Source organism: Schistocerca gregaria, chromosome 5 (genome assembly GCF_023897955.1).
Source record: "Schistocerca gregaria isolate iqSchGreg1 chromosome 5, iqSchGreg1.2, whole genome shotgun sequence".
Taxonomy (NCBI): Eukaryota; Metazoa; Arthropoda; class Insecta; order Orthoptera; family Acrididae; genus Schistocerca; species Schistocerca gregaria.
Window position 1 is genome coordinate 395,644,955 of NC_064924.1, and position 18,297 is coordinate 395,663,251.

Consider the following 18,297-nt stretch of genomic DNA (forward strand, 5'->3'; position numbering starts at 1 on the left):
AAGGAGGGCTGAGCTCGACTGCCCAGGGTGTCGCTTCGGAGCCTCAGAACGCAGACAAAGTCTGCCAACTCGCAACACACACGCTAGAGGTGTCTGATACATCCCGTCGACATGTCATCAACTACTCACAGTTTGAAGTAAAACTGGCTCCAGCGAGAGGTGAGGTGAAATGATTCGTTCCCGTCTCCCTACTTTCCAAATTACTATGCCTGGTCAGAACGGCCCAGAAAATTTATTTGTATTGTTGATGCAATAATAAATCAAATATTTCCATTTGGTAATCATTTTGTCAATTTGCTTTCACTGTGACCTCATTTACTATTTAATTTCTTCAATCAGTTTCATTTCACTGCTTTTGGCGCCCATAGTGGCGTGACCTTAGTTTGGGTTTATCAATCAAATTGAAATTCTATTGATTTTTGTCCCCCAGCATGGGGCCACTTGTATATTGATTTCCATAAATCAATTTGTTTTACTAGATTTTGGTGAGAGATACATTGGGGAGAGATACATTTCAATCTCTCAATGCAATTTTAATTCACTGTATTTCTGCCCTCAGCTTGGGGCGACCTTACTTGCCATTCCTCACTTCAGTTTAGAACAAGCATAATGATCGTAGTGGATACCGCAATTTCTCGTGTAAATCACACAGTGCGTCTTATGCTAAGTGTTTCATCCATTATTTGCTGGTTAGACTAACACTCAATCGCCAACTCCGGACTATAAATTTGCACGCTTTCGACCCGCATCTTATTGAGTTTGTCAAAACTGTTAATACTTTTCAAGCAGTTTCGACGGTGAAAAGAGCTTTCGAAAAGGATAGAGAGATATCTCAGGTCATAGTCGTCGCTTATATGACAAGAGTTGGTTATCTGTCGGAAACACAGTTGCATCATATTAAGACGAAATTGTGTCATGAAAATTTCCCGTCACTGGGTGACTGCTGATGGATAAAGCAAGGGCACTGATAAACCGATGCCTTTGCGCTCCCGTCGACCCCAAAAACAATTACTAATGGACAAAGTCTGTATTGTGACGTCATCTTATTCTCAGAGTTGTTAACAATGAAATGTGCTGCTCGCAGTCCATATTGTCAGCAGCAGAAACACGTCTTGTCTGGACTGTTTCATAGCCATAGTGGCCGTGAGCTGTTCTCATAATAAGTAAAGACACACATCGGTCGTGTGCGTTGGTTACCACGTGGCGCAACAACATGGCGGAACTGTTTCAGTCTGCAGGGCAATGAGGAAACTTAACATGTTAGTTCTTACGTTATGTAAGCACAGCGGACAAATATTATTCGCGCTAATACCGTGCAACATCGCCTCGAGCCTTGAAAATGACCTCAATTCTGTGAGGAAGACACCGCAAATTTCATCAGGTATGACTTACAGAACTGAAGCCACTCAATGATATTTGGATCCCGAAGATTGCAAGGTTCGTTTTCTATTGGTTTAAGATCGTGTGATGTGACGGATGAGTCGAGAAGCAATAGGGTACCTGAAAGTCAATAGAGTCAGGATCACATTCTTTCATCGCTATGAACACAGCTGCTGGCATCTTCGAAGATGTCTGTGTCCAAAGCATATACATCATAAAGTTGAAGGAAAAAGGGAAGGAATTCATCACCGAGAATGTCGAACATCAAGGACGGCCAAGAATTCAGATGCCTAGGTGCAACTGCCATAGTCCTGAGCCTAGTTGCACACCACAGCTTGCTGTCTAGGTGTGAGGAGGGTAAACTGCGAATGTGCCGCATCTAAATGGCAATGCAATCACCCTGTATTCGTCTTGGTTGTATATTTTTCGTTTACCAACAACACAGATCATAAACAAAACAAATTTTCAGTAACATTCAATTATCTTTGACGCACTGAAGACATAATTTTTTAGCTGGTACGAAATGTCAGCATACGCACAGACACGGAAAAATTTCACAGAGTTTCATGCTCCGTCTGCCCTGCAATCATGACTTACGTAGTTTCATGACATAGGTAAGGCCTTTCATACACAAATTTCTATCGAAATATTGCAGCACTTTTGCAACCTAATTATGGAGACGGGGAAACTCTCCTTAGGAAAATAACATAAAAGGATTTGTCTTTAAAATGAGAACTACATCACGACTCAATTATATCTGCAAATGCACAAGGCGCTTTCAAATGAAACTGTAAACGGCCGGCTGTAGTGGCCGAGCGGTTCTAGGCGCTTCAGTCCGGAACCGCCCGACTGCTACGGTCTCAGGTTCGAATCCTGCTTCGGGCATGGATGTGTGTGATGTCCTTAGGTCAGTTAGGTTTAAGTAGTTCTAAGTTGTAGGGGACTGATGACTTCAGATTTTAAGTCCCATAGTGCCCGGAGCCATTTTTGAAACGGCAAACGGTCTCGAAAACAACTAAATCTATCCTTGTAATACTTTCACGCATCAATACATTCTTGGAGACTCACGTTTTCTTTATTGTCAGTGGTCGCTGGGAAATAGACGGTACTTTTTTTTTGTTGAAATTTTGTCCCTTCCACAATGTGATTTTCTTTTTAAATACATGCACATCATGTCAGAGATTAGATGTTTCTTACTTTGCAGTATCCTGTTGTGGGCAGTGTGCAATCAAGTCCACTTAAATGCAAAGTCTGCAGTCCATTTCAGATGCTCTAATTTTCGTTCCTCCAGTCCCTTTTTCTTACATAAATTTGCAATAGCGGGTTCTAAATCGAAAAATCTTTCCAGGAATGCCCCTAGACTTAATCAACGTACTTTTCAATAGCATGTGTTACGGCGTGAAGTCAAGCGCCGGCAAGCCAGCTGGGAACGACAAAACACAGGAGGCTGTGAGTCAGCCAATCGCATGATGGCCAACCTCCCTTCCAGGAAAACAATGCGACTTAAGTGCCGCCACCGACTGGCGATGGCCCAGCTCAATAACAGCTTCAAGACTGAGGACTTCTGTAGCAGCGTCATGGCTATGCTAGACACTTCGCTTGTACTCTCTATGTAGGGATTGTCTATACTGAAGAAGTTTGGTTATTTCGTATTCGCCCTTTGCTTGTGACACATCTGGGTAATTGTCAAAGATAAGTATTGTAATTTTCTTATTGTAATAAAACTCATTAACACGATTTGTTTTCATGTTTGACTAGCGAACCGAGTATGCAGGCGTCTTAGACACCACGTATTTGTTGACGAGATATATATTGACCACGACATCTTGGTAGATCATTGTTGCAGTATCTGTGTGTTTATGGGTTGCATTTTTTCAATTGACTTGTCAACCCAATGGCAGCACGGCATCTCTTGCCGCTATTGTCACAAGTGTATCTGGCTGCTGAGGCAGCAGCAGTGGTAGCATTGCGAAGCTTTTTCTGTCTTAATCTGGCTAACAAGCCTTCATCATGCTTCGACATTCCAGACGATATATCATCACGCCACTCTGATCTCATGCTAGCTCGTGCCTCCCATATGTTTGTGTCGATTCCAAAGCTCTCCATATCTCGTTTACAGGCGTCCTTCAACTTCAATACAGGACATCCTACACGTCTTTTGGCTATAGAGATCTCTGCAAGTATCACGTGGTAATCTGTCAGGATCCATACGGTGGACGTGTCATAGCCAGCGGAGTCGTCTCTGCTTCAAGATAGCTGAAATACTGTTGCAGTTAGTTTTAGATAGCACTGCTTCGTTGGTCACCCGGTTCTTCCACATTACTCCGAGGATGGATCTCAGGCACCGCCTGTGGAAAGCATTAAGGCGATGTTCTTGTCTGGCATAGGTAGCCTATGTTTCCGACGCATACAAAAGGATGCCGAGGACGCAAGTTCGATACACAAGAATTTTGGTGGTCAAAGAGAGGTTTTTGTTTTTCGAAACTCGTTTGGAGAGTTTGCCAAAAGTTGTCGCAGCTCTTCCAATGCGAGCATCAATTTCCTTATCAACAGACATGTTTGATTCTATAGTAGATCCAAGATAGCAGAAGTTATCTACGACTTGCAGAGTAGTGCCATCTAGTATGATATTCGGATTTGTGTTAGCACCCTGAACCATAATTACGGTCTTTCTGCTGTTTACACTCATCGAGAATAGGTGGCATGCGTGACTAAATCTTGATACTAGCTCTTGAAACTCTTCTGCGGAGTTTGCGACAATTGCAGCATCATCAGGAGTTCACGGGCGACTATCTTGTAGCGCTTTGTCTCACTCTTCAGAAGACTGACATTGAAAAGCCTTCCCTCTTCCCTAGTATGCAGATGTACTCCAACATTGCAATTGTCGAAAGCCACTTGGAGCAGACCCGTGAGGAAAATTCCAAGAAGTGTAGGTGCCAACACACAGCATTGTCTTACGCCACAGTTCCGAGAAGATGAACGAATATCATAGCGACAACCCAGAGCCTAACTGCTACAATTTTGTTGTGAGTGACGTGTAGGTGCTATTCTGTCATTCTGCGCAACCGATTAATCTGAGATGTACCATTTACCCTGTGTCTCCTGCAAGATGCAATTTCCACCCCCACACTACTACAGAAGTCAGACAGACGCTTCTAACGTTCTAAAGAGAAAGGCCTGAAAAACTTTCAACAATAAATATCTTCTGGAGTCGTCTGCTGTAAGGAAATGACACAAAAATTCACAAAATTTCTTACGTAACTAGTGGGATTCTTGGGCACTGGAGTAGTGATAGTTAGTGTAAGAAAAACATGAACCTAACGAAAATTATTATTTTTATTGCAAAAATTTTGAGAAATCACAGCTGCACTTTTAGCTATGAACTGAACAAGTTATTTCCAGGTTCTTTTCTGAATGTTAAGTTACCTCTTAAGGATATGATTCGCTAATCAAATTTCTATACAAAGTTTATAGATTGTTATTGACTTGGCAGAATGGCTGAGAGCTGCGCCTACTCAACTTGAACAATTATCCGTTAGAATGTTGCTAGGTACAGTCGAGGCTGTCGTGGGTGAAATGCAGTGAAGTGCGCTTTTGTGGAGGAAATACGGGGCTCCCAAGAGCTGTAGGGCACAATACTGTAAGCTGCGATGACTGCTGTCTGCGCCGCTCGCTGATGACAAATAAGATAACTCTCGTTCTATCTGGATTGACCTTCGCCAATCAAACTCTCCCTACGCCTTGATGAAGTCAAGGACTCCTATTCGCCCCTAGTCTAACTATTGGCGTGGTACACCGATGAGATAACCAGTCTACAGCGATGCCACTCAAACATTCGCTCACAGGCGTTTAACTATAGCTCTGTCCATTCACTCCGCACAATAAGTGAAGTGGCCAACACAGTGAACAACGCTTAATCGCAAGGACTCAATATAGAGTCGCACTTCGATTCGCTCTCGACAGAGGTGCTCTCCCAGTGAAGTACTGAGGAGAGACTTGTTCCTCGCTCTTTGAGTACACGTAAGGGCGCACACGCTCTCGTTAAGTGTTCTCGCTCCAAGAGCGACAACGGAACGATCCCTCTCCACACCAGACGTGAAGTTTTATATCTTTCGGTCTCTTCCATTACTCATCAGCTCAAGGCGTCAGGAATATCGTCGACGTAGATAGGTTGACTCGTGCTCTGAAGGGACCGGTCTGCTGGCGTGTGGTTTGGCTCTCCCAAACTTAAAGCTTTTGTCACCATCGTGTCTTGAATGTGTGTGTGTGTACGCCAGCCTCGAGTATTTCAACCTCGGTGCGCACTTGCGACTTGCTATTTGCGTATCGTTTACATGAATTCATACAACATTGACTTTATCTTATCGAGTTTGGTTGAAATGAAGCGTCTTGATGTGTGGAATATGATTGTGAAGGCGGAATAAGTAAGCAGTGAAGGTCAGGAGACCACCACGTCTTACATTGTTTGTCATGGGCTTTTCCGTTTTGCTGGCGCCTTAATTCTACCTCGTATTTTTTTTTTTTTTTTGCAGGAGTGTGTTTCCATGTTTTAACAGTGTCTCTTATAGTGTTTTTTCATACATTTTTGTCATGTGGGTGTTGCAGAAATTTTTTTGTTTATTTGCTTACTTTTATTGCTTGCATTGTCTATTTACTGCATTTGCCTATTCCAAAATGAGCAATCCACCTCTCCCTGCTCAGGAGCCTCAGGCGCAAGCGATAGATGCAATGCAGCTAACACAGATGTTTCAGTTTCAGACGCTGCAGACAGACCTTCTGAATACGGAACAGCAGCTCCTCACAAACCAAACGAATGCTGCACCACAGGCAACAACTGTAGTTCCGAGTGCCGTACCACCTTCTCGCTAGTTTAACGAAAAAGAAGAGTGGCTCGAGTGTGTTCAACAGTATGAAGCCCACATCATTGCTAACAACGTGTCAGGTACTGTGAAACTACGTTACTTCTCTTCAGCTGCAGAAAGTGCAGTTTTTATTCTCATTCACTAATTGTTCCCTAACACCACTCCGAGTGAACTTTCCTGTGATGAAGTTGTAGATACTCTAACTAACTATTATGACCAACAAGTGAATGTGGTGGCAGCTAGGTACCAACTCTTTCATTGCAAGAAACGGTCAGAACAAACTTATCCCGAATGGGTAACAGATTTGCAGGGTATGATGAAGAAATGCAAATTCCAATAAGCTTGTGGTGTTTTATATTCCGATGACATGTTGCGTGATACAATCGGGTACAATGTAACTGATGCCAGATTTAGAGAACAGATTTTGAAACAGACAAATTCATCATTTCAACACATAGTGCAAATTCTAAATCAGTGTGATTCAGGTGGTTTAGCGGCCGATAAGTTTGGGCAGCTCCAGTTTGTCGGGGCGAGTTGCCCCGTGTTCACGACCGGCCCAGTAAGCAAATACAGCGAGCACGTGTCAAGCGGCGTAAACAGTTCTCTAAACAGGCGTACAGAATTAAGTCATGCGCTAGGTGCTATTGACGGCACAAAAGCCAAGCTTTCCCGTCCAGACAAGCACAGTGTTACACTTGTGGCAAGAAAGGTAATGTATAATCCGTATGTTTGCAACGGAGCAAACTTAAGAATTCTGCTCACTCACAAAAAATCTAGTCATAAGACTCACGTAATCAGTGAGGTGTATTGAAAGCCTGTTACAGGCATTTGCAAAACCAGCAAGTAAACAGTTTTGCCAGTGCTACGGCAGTTCAACAAACTTTATATTCATTTTCCTGTTAGTGGAGAAGGTGTGAAAATTCAGTTGGACATGGGTGCCTCTGTTACATTGCTGAATCGCAACACATATGAACTGCTATGTGAAATCAGGTTGTGCAGGACAGAGCAGATCAGGTTGTGGAAAGGGGCCAAGATCAGTTACTGTTAGTTACACAAGAACACACAACTTTATGCCTCGAAAACACAATGCACAGTTTTCTCTTTAAAACAACAAGGATCAATTCACGGCTGAGGGCCGAAGTAACTTCTCAATAAAGGTTCAAATAATTCCTTTCAAAAGACAAGGATTTAGAGAAACGGCTGAATGCCTTACTTAAGTAAAACTAAAATATCCTTAAATATTTCCTTTTAAGGCATAAGAATTTAGACAAACGGCTGAAGGCCTTACTTCAGCAAAATTAAAATATCTTCTCGGCTAAAAGCTCGAATAATATTTCAGATAAACAAAGAAAATTCTTTAAAAGGCAAGCATTTACCAATTTCGGCTAAAAGCCATATTAGGGAAAATTTGAATTAATTCCTCGGCTGAAAGCCCAATAATATTTCAACACAATAAAAGGCAACCTTTAAAGACAAGCATTTACGCAATACAACAGAAAACCATCTTAAGAAAACTTAAAAATCTTAAGTGCTGAAGGCCCAGAAAATTATTCAAAATAATTCAAGAGAAACCTTAAGACAAGCATTTACACAGTACGGCTGAATGCCATTTTAAAAATTCAAGATAATTAAAGAGAAACCTTACAGACAGGTATTTACACATTACGGCTGAAAGCCACAAATTTTAAAACAAACGCGGCTGAAGGCCTAAATACAGAGCAAACAGGAATTTTAAATAAAATGCGACTGAAGGCCTAATCTTAAAATACTTCACATAAGGTTCGGCTGAAGGCCATATACTGAACATAGAACAGACAAAATTGATACACGGCTGAAGGCCTGGCACAGTTCTTGCGACAAAAGAAAATCACAATCACAAACAACAGAACAGTGGTGCACAGAAGTGCTCCAAGGGTCGGCCTGGGGAGGAAACTTTAGCAACAGTTTAGGTGAGACAGGCGGCCAAGCGTAACACTACACAATCGGGTGGCAGCACTACCTAGGGACGGCTGAAGAACCAACCAACAACCCAATCAATTCCCTGCCACCCGACCAATGGGCCGACAACCCAAAATGTGAGCGAGGGCGAAGAAACCAGCAGCACTACGTCTTCAAATGTTGGCGTCTAAGTACAGCCAAGGCATCGTAACCACTGAAAAATATGATCAAACGAAGGCTGTGGAACCACACGCCGTGCCGGACAGCATGAACACGGCGAGGAAAACACACACACGCTATTCTCTGTCGCAACCTTTCGACTGGCCATGTGCTCATTGGTAATCACAGAAGCTACACACAGTTCCACGTAAACAATTGCACCAAGAACTCCGACAATCCTAAAACCAATCACCGTGGAAGAACAAAGAGAAGTGACAAGTCAAACACACGGAGTTTCCATAAGCGGTCGGCAGCAAAATACAGGTCGTCCGATGAGACGATCGACCGAACGACCAACCACGGTCGTCCCCTCTCAAGTTATGAGTGTCGGCAACGGTCGGGCGAGCCTTGGTTGTCCGGAGCTCACTGGAGGTCCAACCCGACCCAACTCGATGTCCACTCGGAACTCGGAGACACGGCGACCCGGGCACACTGGCTCGGACCCATCCATGCAGTGGTAACTCTTGCCCATTGGCCACGACATCTCTGCACAAGGAAGGGACCGACCCACGTCTGGCAAGTTGAATAACAGACGAGGCCCAGAAACTGCCAAAAGAGCAAATACATGTGACACCCAATGAGACGACCAACTGAACGACCACCCAGGGCTCGTTCTCGCTCCAATCTCCTTCCGCCGGACAGTTCATGTGTGTGGCCAGTGGTCGGCAAGTACTGGCTGTCCGCGCCTCACTAGTTCTCCGTCCCCGACTGAACTCCAGACACACGACGAGCCGGAAATACTAGCGGTCGCTCCAGAGATGGTACGACAGTGCCCTTATCGATAAGCGCTGCTACTACCACTCACGGGCAAGCAAACCAGCAACTTAGTGACGCCAGTAAATCGAATTAAAAGAAAAAAGAGGCGACAGAACCACATTAACAAGATGACGAGCAATAAACGGCATGACCGCGAGACGCGCACGGCTCATTAGGCTCCCACACCTGTCTAAAACTAGCACGCACCTGCTGGCTTATAATAGACAAGACTTTGTTCTCGGAAGATGTACTTTGCCTACCATGTACAGCTCGCATTCGCGAACTGTGAGTTTCACTGTGCTACAATCAGATGATTTTGAGAACATATTTGGCTTTGATTCGTTTGAGTTGTTTGGCTTTAAAATTCATGAAAATGTCTTGTCAGAGACTGCATTCAATGCCAACCACAGCGCAGCTAGCTTGCTGAAAGAATTTTTATAATTCTTTTCTGAAGGTTTAGGCACGGCTAACAATTTTATTGCACATATTACCATGAAAGACAATGCTCAGCCGAAATTTTACCGGGACAGAGCTGTTCCCATTGCATTACGGGGCAAAGAAGCTGCTGAACTTAAAGGATGGCAAGATAACGGAGCTTTTGCGCCCATATAAGCTATTCCATGGGTACGTCCACTGCTTTTGGACCCCAAACCTTCAGGTCGCATTTGCCTCTGTGTTGACTTTAAGTCTACAGTCAACCCACAAACTGTAACTGATACTTATCCATTACTACGCCCAGAGGATCTCAAGGACAGATTAGGCGCTGGTCGATACTTTTCAAAAATTGATATCTTCAAATACCACTAGATGAAGGGTCTCAAACCGTGTGTGTTGTGAACACTATATTGGGCTTGTTTAAATATTTGCGTTTGCCTTTTGGCAATGCTTCCGCACCCGCCATTTTCCAATGGTATTTGGAACAGCTGACTGCTCAAGTACCAAGCTGTTCAAACTATTTGGACGATATTATCGTAGCAGGTCGTACACCTGAAGAATTCATTGAAAATTTGCGTGCTTTGTTTCGTGTGTTATCTAATGTAGGACTGAAGTGTAGACTGGACATGTGTGATTTTTTAAAACCTCTGTTGCAGTTTTTGGTCATCTCATATACAGTTATGGTGTACATCGTCTTCAGTCACATTTTCTAGCCACACGTGACCTTCCAGTTCCTCGCATTCCTCGCAATGTCACAGAATTAGTCAGTCTAAGGGAAAATGAACTGTTATAGTCTGTTCATAGCGAATGCTGCACAAATCGCAGCTCCATTGCATCGTTTGCGTCGCAAATGCGTATTCTTTGTTTGGAGAGATGAGTGTCAAGAAAATTTCAAAAACTTGAAGATGCATTGCTCAGTGATCGATGCTTTGTTTACTTTGAACCTGAAAAACCGGTTGTGTTGCAAATTGACGCTTTCTCTTACGGAATCGGTGCAGTGCTTTCGCGCAGATTTGGTGATAAAGACAGCCCTATTGCTTTCGCATAAAAAGTGTTGTCCAAAGCTAAGTGTAACTATTCGCGAATAGAGAAAGACGCATTGGATATTGTGTATGGTGTCACCAAATTCCAGCACTATTTGTATGGCAGAAAATTCAGTAACGAATCATAAGCCATTGCAGTCCTTGTTTCATTCCATGAAACCGGTTCGTATATGAACTGCCCAAAAATTGCAAATATGGGCTTTTTTGTTGTCTCAATACCAGTACGAGAATGTGTATCGTCTGACGACTCAATATGATCATACGGAAGCACTTCCACGTCTTCCGATTGGCCCTGATACAGACTTGGTTCTGCTGCATCTTGTTGCCACATCGATGCTCAGGATTCTGAACTGCTTCAATCCTTTCCTCTGAATTACAGGAAAATTGCACAGGCCACGGAAACTGATTCAGTTTTGAACATTTTGCTAAAATACATTCGCACATCTTGGCCTCGCTCATCGCATAGCATAAAGAACTCTGTGGTGTGCCGAGACTTTGCACGTCGGCATAGCCTCGCTATACAGCAAGGTGTGATTCTTGTTCAAACTGACGGTGGACAGTCACGTGTGTTGATCTCCAAAGCTTTGCACAAAGAAATGTTGCACTTACGTCACCAAGGACACTGGGGGATTGCTCGTATGAAACAGTTTGAGCGTCGACACTGCACTTCGAAGGTGTGGATACCTAAATAGAACAGATGACATCAGAGTGTCAAGCATGTGTGGAAAATCAGTCCGCTTCTCCACAAAAATTCTCTGCTTCGTCTAAGTCTCAAGCACCATGACAACATATGCACATAGACTTTGCGGGACCTTTTTGGAACATTCGTTTGGTGATTGTGGTAGACTCTTATAGCAAGCTTTTTTATGTTGTGCCAATGAACTCGACATTATGTAACACAGTTCATGCGTTCACCTTCATTTGTGTCGTGTTATAAGCGCTCCTTGTCAAACAGACTAACACGTTACTACGATCTCACCTAAACTGCATCATATAATGCAAACAGCGATCTGATTCCCTTTGCGCAGGAGACACGATCGACCATCATGTCTCTTATGTTCTGGAGGTGAGTCCAGAAGGAATATGCCTTTCGCCACGACTTTTGTGCTAGATCCAACGTGGCTGAGTATGTCGATGCTGTTACATAACAGAAGTCATAGCGCCCACAAAAGGCGTGTCATTGGCCTGCAGAACAGAGCCTGCTACTGCAACATCTGCTATACCTCTTCGTTGTTTTCTTTCCAATGTAGGGTTAAAGTGCATTCATGGAAATTGATGCTGTCCAGCAAATATTAGGAAGCTCCTTCTACTAATAATTATCTGGCTTACGACCCTTTCTATCACATTTCCTTGGGGTACTTCGTAAATTACCTTTATACCAGTTGATTTTTCCCCGTAAAAAGCGACGTGTTGAGCTGTACATGCAAGGAAGTCTTGAATGCAGTTGCATATCTGGTCCGATACTCGGTGAGTTCATATTTGTTTCACTGAAAACGAGTGCCGAACGGTGTCAAATGCTTCCCTGAAGTCGAGGAATACGGCATCATCCTGAGTGCCGTTGTCTACTGCGCTATGAATCCAAGCGGAAAAGAAGGGTAGGTAAACCTTTGGTGAATGGGACTAAAAGGATATGAGGCCCAGTACTTGGAGGAAGAGCTCGTTGATTTAAGAAGCTGCTGTGATAAAGAGATAAACAGGGAACTGCAGTCTAAAAAATTTGGAGCTTACAGCGAAAAATAACCAGCTACTGGTTATACCACCCACCAATAATCAGCAAAAATTATTTACTTTTTTCGTAGTCGCATGGGAAGTGAGCATGACGATTGGGCGCCATGAGATAGTTCGTACTTGACACCGAAGCTGGAAGACAGGAGACAAAACAAAAAATTGCAGCTATAGAATAAAGTAAATAATTTTTTCCTCCAATTCGTAAAAAATCATTTATCGCTTCGACTGATCCATGACGCCTAGAGATGATGCTATCTGGCTTCCAAATCAACAATCAACATCGTGTAATACTAATAATTATAGTTGGAGAAAAAGAATATAAATAAAGAAAAAATATACTTTGCCTACTTGTGTCATGCAGTTTCTCTTACGACACTTTCAACGGCTTTCTCAAAGTATCTGAGCTAGAGGCACTGTTATCCAATAACTGACGAGAAACGAATAAAATGTTCTTCTGCTCACATTACGATATCCTTTTCACTCTACAAGTGAGATATCGAGAATGCAGTATGTAATGGAAATCTAGTGGGTTTATTCTTTTACTTCTTTTGTCTCCTTTCTTCTACACACATATGATTTTAGATATCATGTAATAATTTGGACCTGTTTTTAGTTTTCAGAACTTAATATGAAACCATGGGAGACTAGGATGAAGAACTGTTCGTCTACATTCATTTTGCTATCTGCTGTACAAATTATTCTTTACTAAAGACTAATTCGTACAGGCGATAGGTAAAACGCGGTTCTTCAAGCTTCTGATAGCTGTAGCAAGTCACCTCACTAAAATATGAGTAATTTATTCCCATTAGTATCCAATAAGTTGGTCACGTTTAATTTTTGTATATGCTGCATTTTCTTCCACAGGAATACATCCACAGAATATTAGGATAGCATAACTGAGATGGTTAGGCTGTAGGGATCCGAGAATGGTAAACGACTGAACCCAAACTCAGCAAAAAATTTCACAAATTCATTTCACACGAATAGTTTACATAAGGCAAGCACTAGAAACACTGACCACATTTAATTATTAGTTTAAGGAATTTAATTACTAAGTTAAGCACCCATGTGATAATTACTGAATTGTCTGAAAGTGCTAATAGATAAAACAAAAACTACAAAAATCGAAAGGTATGAAGGCGTCGATAACCAAATCAGACAATCATCAAACGTAGCATTGAAAGAATTATTAAAAAGCGCCAATAATTAAATCAAGAATAGCAAATAAGATAGTATTGAGGGTGGCAATAATATAACATTCTGAAAAACTTCATTCAGAAGATGGTCTGAACACATTTACATCCCGCACAGCTCCAATCAGGTCGTCCGACTATAATTAAACAGTTAACAATAAAACACGTTTTTGAACTGAAAAGCGGAAAAACAACAATATCACTTCACATACCAAGACTACTTAAGACAGTTATATACAGTTTAAGAGGAGGTACCAGCTTTGCACCTTTACCACAGTTTAACAGCATAAATAAAGTCAAGTTGATGTTCCAGTGCTCAGTCAACTGCACGACCGCTTTGGCCGAATCGTACACATTTGAACTGAGTGCTAAATTAGGCGATCCAACACTAAACCTATGTACTGTAAGATGCCGCCCAGGAGGTGGAATATTTGCAGATAAATTTAAATCACAAGAACACAACAGGCTACCACTGGCACTCCCTCTGGAATCTTAAATAAAAGGAATACGTAAATCTGACACTTTGTGCCATAAATTGACCCACTCAAGTAGCATGTTCACTCGCCGTGATCACAGCTAAGCTGCAATAAGATGTAATTCAGCAGTTATATGGTGATAATGACTACCACAATGGACTCGCAGCAGGTACACCTCGGTGAAATAGGCTCGTGGCAGAATTACGGCCTGGATTCACCATATTGGAATGCTCCAAATCAGCAATAGAAACACCACAAAGGAATCGACGACCTTGAAACAATTCAATGGCGACAAGTGAATATTTGTGCAACACCGAGGCTCGAACGCAGATTACCCAATTTTGCGCAAGCTTTTGCCTTAACCGAGAACGTTTCCCGTCTAAACCATATTCCCAACTTGCCGCACACTAATTCTATAGCTCTACTCGTGCAGTTTTCTCATTGCTCGCGGCATATCGCGTGAGTCCCGCAAGAGGTGGGACCTACGGTACGTCCAAAGTGAAGATATCATGAAATGCTGTCAAGGTGTAGATATTGCTATTATTTGTGTGGTGTCTGTTCTTCCAAACGTGTCCGAAAGAACAAACACCACACGTGTAGTAGTAAAACCTAATATGCGGCTACCCATCACATAGCTACCTCCAAACGGAAAACCTGCCGCCTTTCCAAGCTGGCACTCGTCACTGTCGTTCTCGCTGCTGCCAGCAGACTATCCGCCCAATGTACTGCAAAAGCCCCGATCTGTGTAGTGCGCTTGCGCACCGCCTTGATTCCAGCCTCCGGCACATACGGGACTCGCGTCTTCACGCCGCGCCAGGTCCCGACAACCCGAGTCAAGGTACCGCCGCTAGCTTATCAGAATATCGATACGAATGTATCCGTACTCCTTCATCTCAGACTTGAATAACGAAGAAACATCTACTCTAGAACTGTCAATCACTGATGACTGATGACGAAGTTACCAAACGAAACTTCCTCACATAAAAACAAGGGGCGTTAAATGAGTGACGCAACAATTTTTTTTCTGAAATCAGATTTTTTTTTCAGGATTCAAATACACCGTGTTAGTCCCCTCTTGTTTTGCTACAAAAACCTATTTTTCGGCATAATCTTCGTTCAATGCAACTGCCTTACGCCACCTTACTGAGATGGCCGTACGCCCGCATGGTACCACACTCTTCTGGTCGACGTCGGAACCAACGTTTTGCTGCACCAGTAACCTCCCCATCATCCACGTACCGCTGTTTGCGAAGTGCATCCTTCATTGGACCGGGAGGTTAGAGATCCAATCCGTAGGGTGGATGACGAAGCACAGCCCAATGAAGCTTTGTGAGCTCTTCGCGGGTGCGCAGGCTTGTTTGAGGCTTTGCGTTGTCCGTGTGGCAACGAAAACATAGCAGGAGTCACAGCTGTCTGCGGTCGACCAGGACGTTCGAGGTCGGACAGGTTTGCGCGACCTCGTTGCTATGATGACAGATTTCTCACCCAACGACTCACCGTGCTTTTGTTCACTGCCATGTCTCGGTAGAACTTCTGCAAGCGCCCACGATTATCTGTAATGCTCTGGTTTTCCGACAAAATAAACTCAACGATAGTTCTCTGCTTGGAACGTACCTCTGTTACATACACCGTTTTGACGGCTACGTTTAACAGAACACACTGGTCACTTTGAAGAACTGGTTCCAGGTGCTCATATGATCCTATAATCATACCGTAAACCGTGGCAGTGACGTGACGTGTATGTGTCAGTCAGTTGTAAGGAGTCAGTTCAAATGGCTCTGAGCACTATGGGACTTAACATCTGAGGTCATCAGCCCCCTAGAACTTAGAACTACTTAAACCTAACTAGCCTAAGGACAGCACACACATCCATGCCGTGGCAAGATTCGAACCTGCGACCGTAGCGGTCGCGCGGTTCGAGACTGAAGCACCTAGAACCGCTCGGCCACACCGGCCGGCAGGAGTCCGTGATGCTGGGTTGGTCGACGTGGAGAAGTGACTGAATGTCAGGAAGGAGTTATCGTGTTTGGGCGTACCTTTGAGTACACCGCTAACAAAGTTGCCTGGTTTGTTGGAGTATCAACGCGGACCGTCCGACTTGTCTATAAGGAAACACTCGTAGACATTTAGGGTGGTGTAATAATAGTGGTTGTAAAAAGATAATTATTTTTGACGAGGAGTGGCACTTGTCTCTGATCTCTGTCGGTCAGAATCCTTTCGTAGCCACTGTTCTTACATCACCTTATATGTTTCTGCACGGTACAAACCTGGCAGAAATTTCTGCTGTCGTGAATGCAGGTACATTTCAGCTAGTGTACGAGCAAATAGTGTGACGAGGACTGCATACAATGGACATTTGGTCTCAGGTCTTTCTCAAACGGCCATTCATGACTCCAATAGATCAGAGAACTCAGAAGCTTTTGAAATCATAGAAGGCATCGAGTGCTCTGGTGGCCCAATGAGTCATTAAATCCGCAGTTTGTGGAGGGTGTAGTTCACGGTGAAAATGGTTCTATTATTTTTTTGAGGCGTTCTTCTACCTTGAAATGTGTGAATTACTTCAGGCAACCGTATGCATCACGGCCGACCACGGTGTGCCAAACGGCTCATGAGCCGAATGTGTGGGTCACGTGCAGACCAAGGCTCTCCCTTTCACAGCTTTGCTCAATTCTTCTCGGAAGTACTCGGTACTGCTCGATATTTCATTTAGTATTGCATTGTGCTATTTTTTGGTTCGTAGAACTCTCTTCAGTTCGTGGTGTCAGCGCAGAGCCTTCGCTATATGATCGTGGTACGAAGATCTCCACAGGTGCAGCGTATGTTTCCACAGAAAGAGGCCATCTAGCGATCTATAGCCACAAGCCTTAAAAATGAATGGCAATGGCGGATGAAAATCCTCAGTACGTAAGATGCAGAAGCATAATTGATAGATGTTGCAAAAACATGCCTTGAAACGACATTACAATACCATGCAGAAAGAATTTAAAGATTTAGTTGGCAATGGAAGAGCAAAAATTACAATGATATTTAAATGGAATTCATTGTTCTGTACATCAATCAGCAGCTTGTGCTAAACTTTCAGGGTGCTGGAAGCATGTGAAAAAATGGAGGTACGAATATTAAAATTCCTGAGTTCGCATGCATTGTTCGACTGTCAGTTGCAATAGTTTTCGATGGAATTGAACGAAGAGTATGGAGACGTTACACGTATGTTCTACCGTGTAGGAAGTTTGCATACTTTGTTCGCTAGACAAATAATGAAACAAATCGTTTTAGTGAGTTTTATTACAATAAGAAAACTGCAACACTTTAACAACTCCCCATATGTGTCGCAAGCAAAGTCCGACATACGAAATAATCAATCTTCTTCAGTATAGACAATCCCAAGTCTGTGCTTCTTAGAAATTGGTTCAAATATCTCTAAGCACTATGGGACTTAACATCTGAGGTCATCAGTCCCCCAGACTTCGAACTTCTTAAACCTAACTAACCTAAGGACATCACATACACCCGTGCCCGAGGCAGGATTCGAATTTGTTCCTGTAGCAGCAGCGCGGTTACCGACTGAAGTGCCTAGAACTGCTTGTCCACAGCAGTCGGCCTACATAGAGAGTAGAGGAGAAGTGACTTGAATTGGCGGTGCTATAGAAGTAGGAAATCTTGAAACTGCTATTGAACTGGGCCGTCACCAGTCGGTCCTCTTCGCATGGGGATGATGCTGTCACGTTGTCGTCCTGGAAGGGATGCTGGTCAGCGTGCGATTGGCTGACACCTTCTCAGAGCCTTCTCTACTTTGTCGTTCCCGACAGGCGTGCCGGCGTTTGACTTTACGCCGTTAGACTCCTACTCCCCAACCCACCTTCCCCCAAAGCGATGGACCATTGTCGTATAGGGAGGCAGAAGCATGGACGGGAAGCTGTGGCTGCAGGAGGCGTCAGACTTCCGGTGTAACCCCCACCCAACCGACCTTCGCTCTTGTGAAAACGTCCCCCGGAAAACGCCCAGAAGGGTACGAGTCCACCTCCAGAGGCCCATACGAAGATGTAGAAGGAGTCAGCTGCTGCGAGGTGCATCTCCATCAGTAGGACGAGAAGAGGCGGAGGAGGCGAAGGCTCCGTCACCAAGGGGCCGTCCCGCGGTGTCGTGATGACACCCTCTGGTGGCTGCTGTGGGCGCGCTGTACTCAGAACCCGTGAACCTGGGGGAAGAGATATAGAAGGATCACCGTTCACATGACTGTTGCGAATTTGATTGTGATTTCGACGCT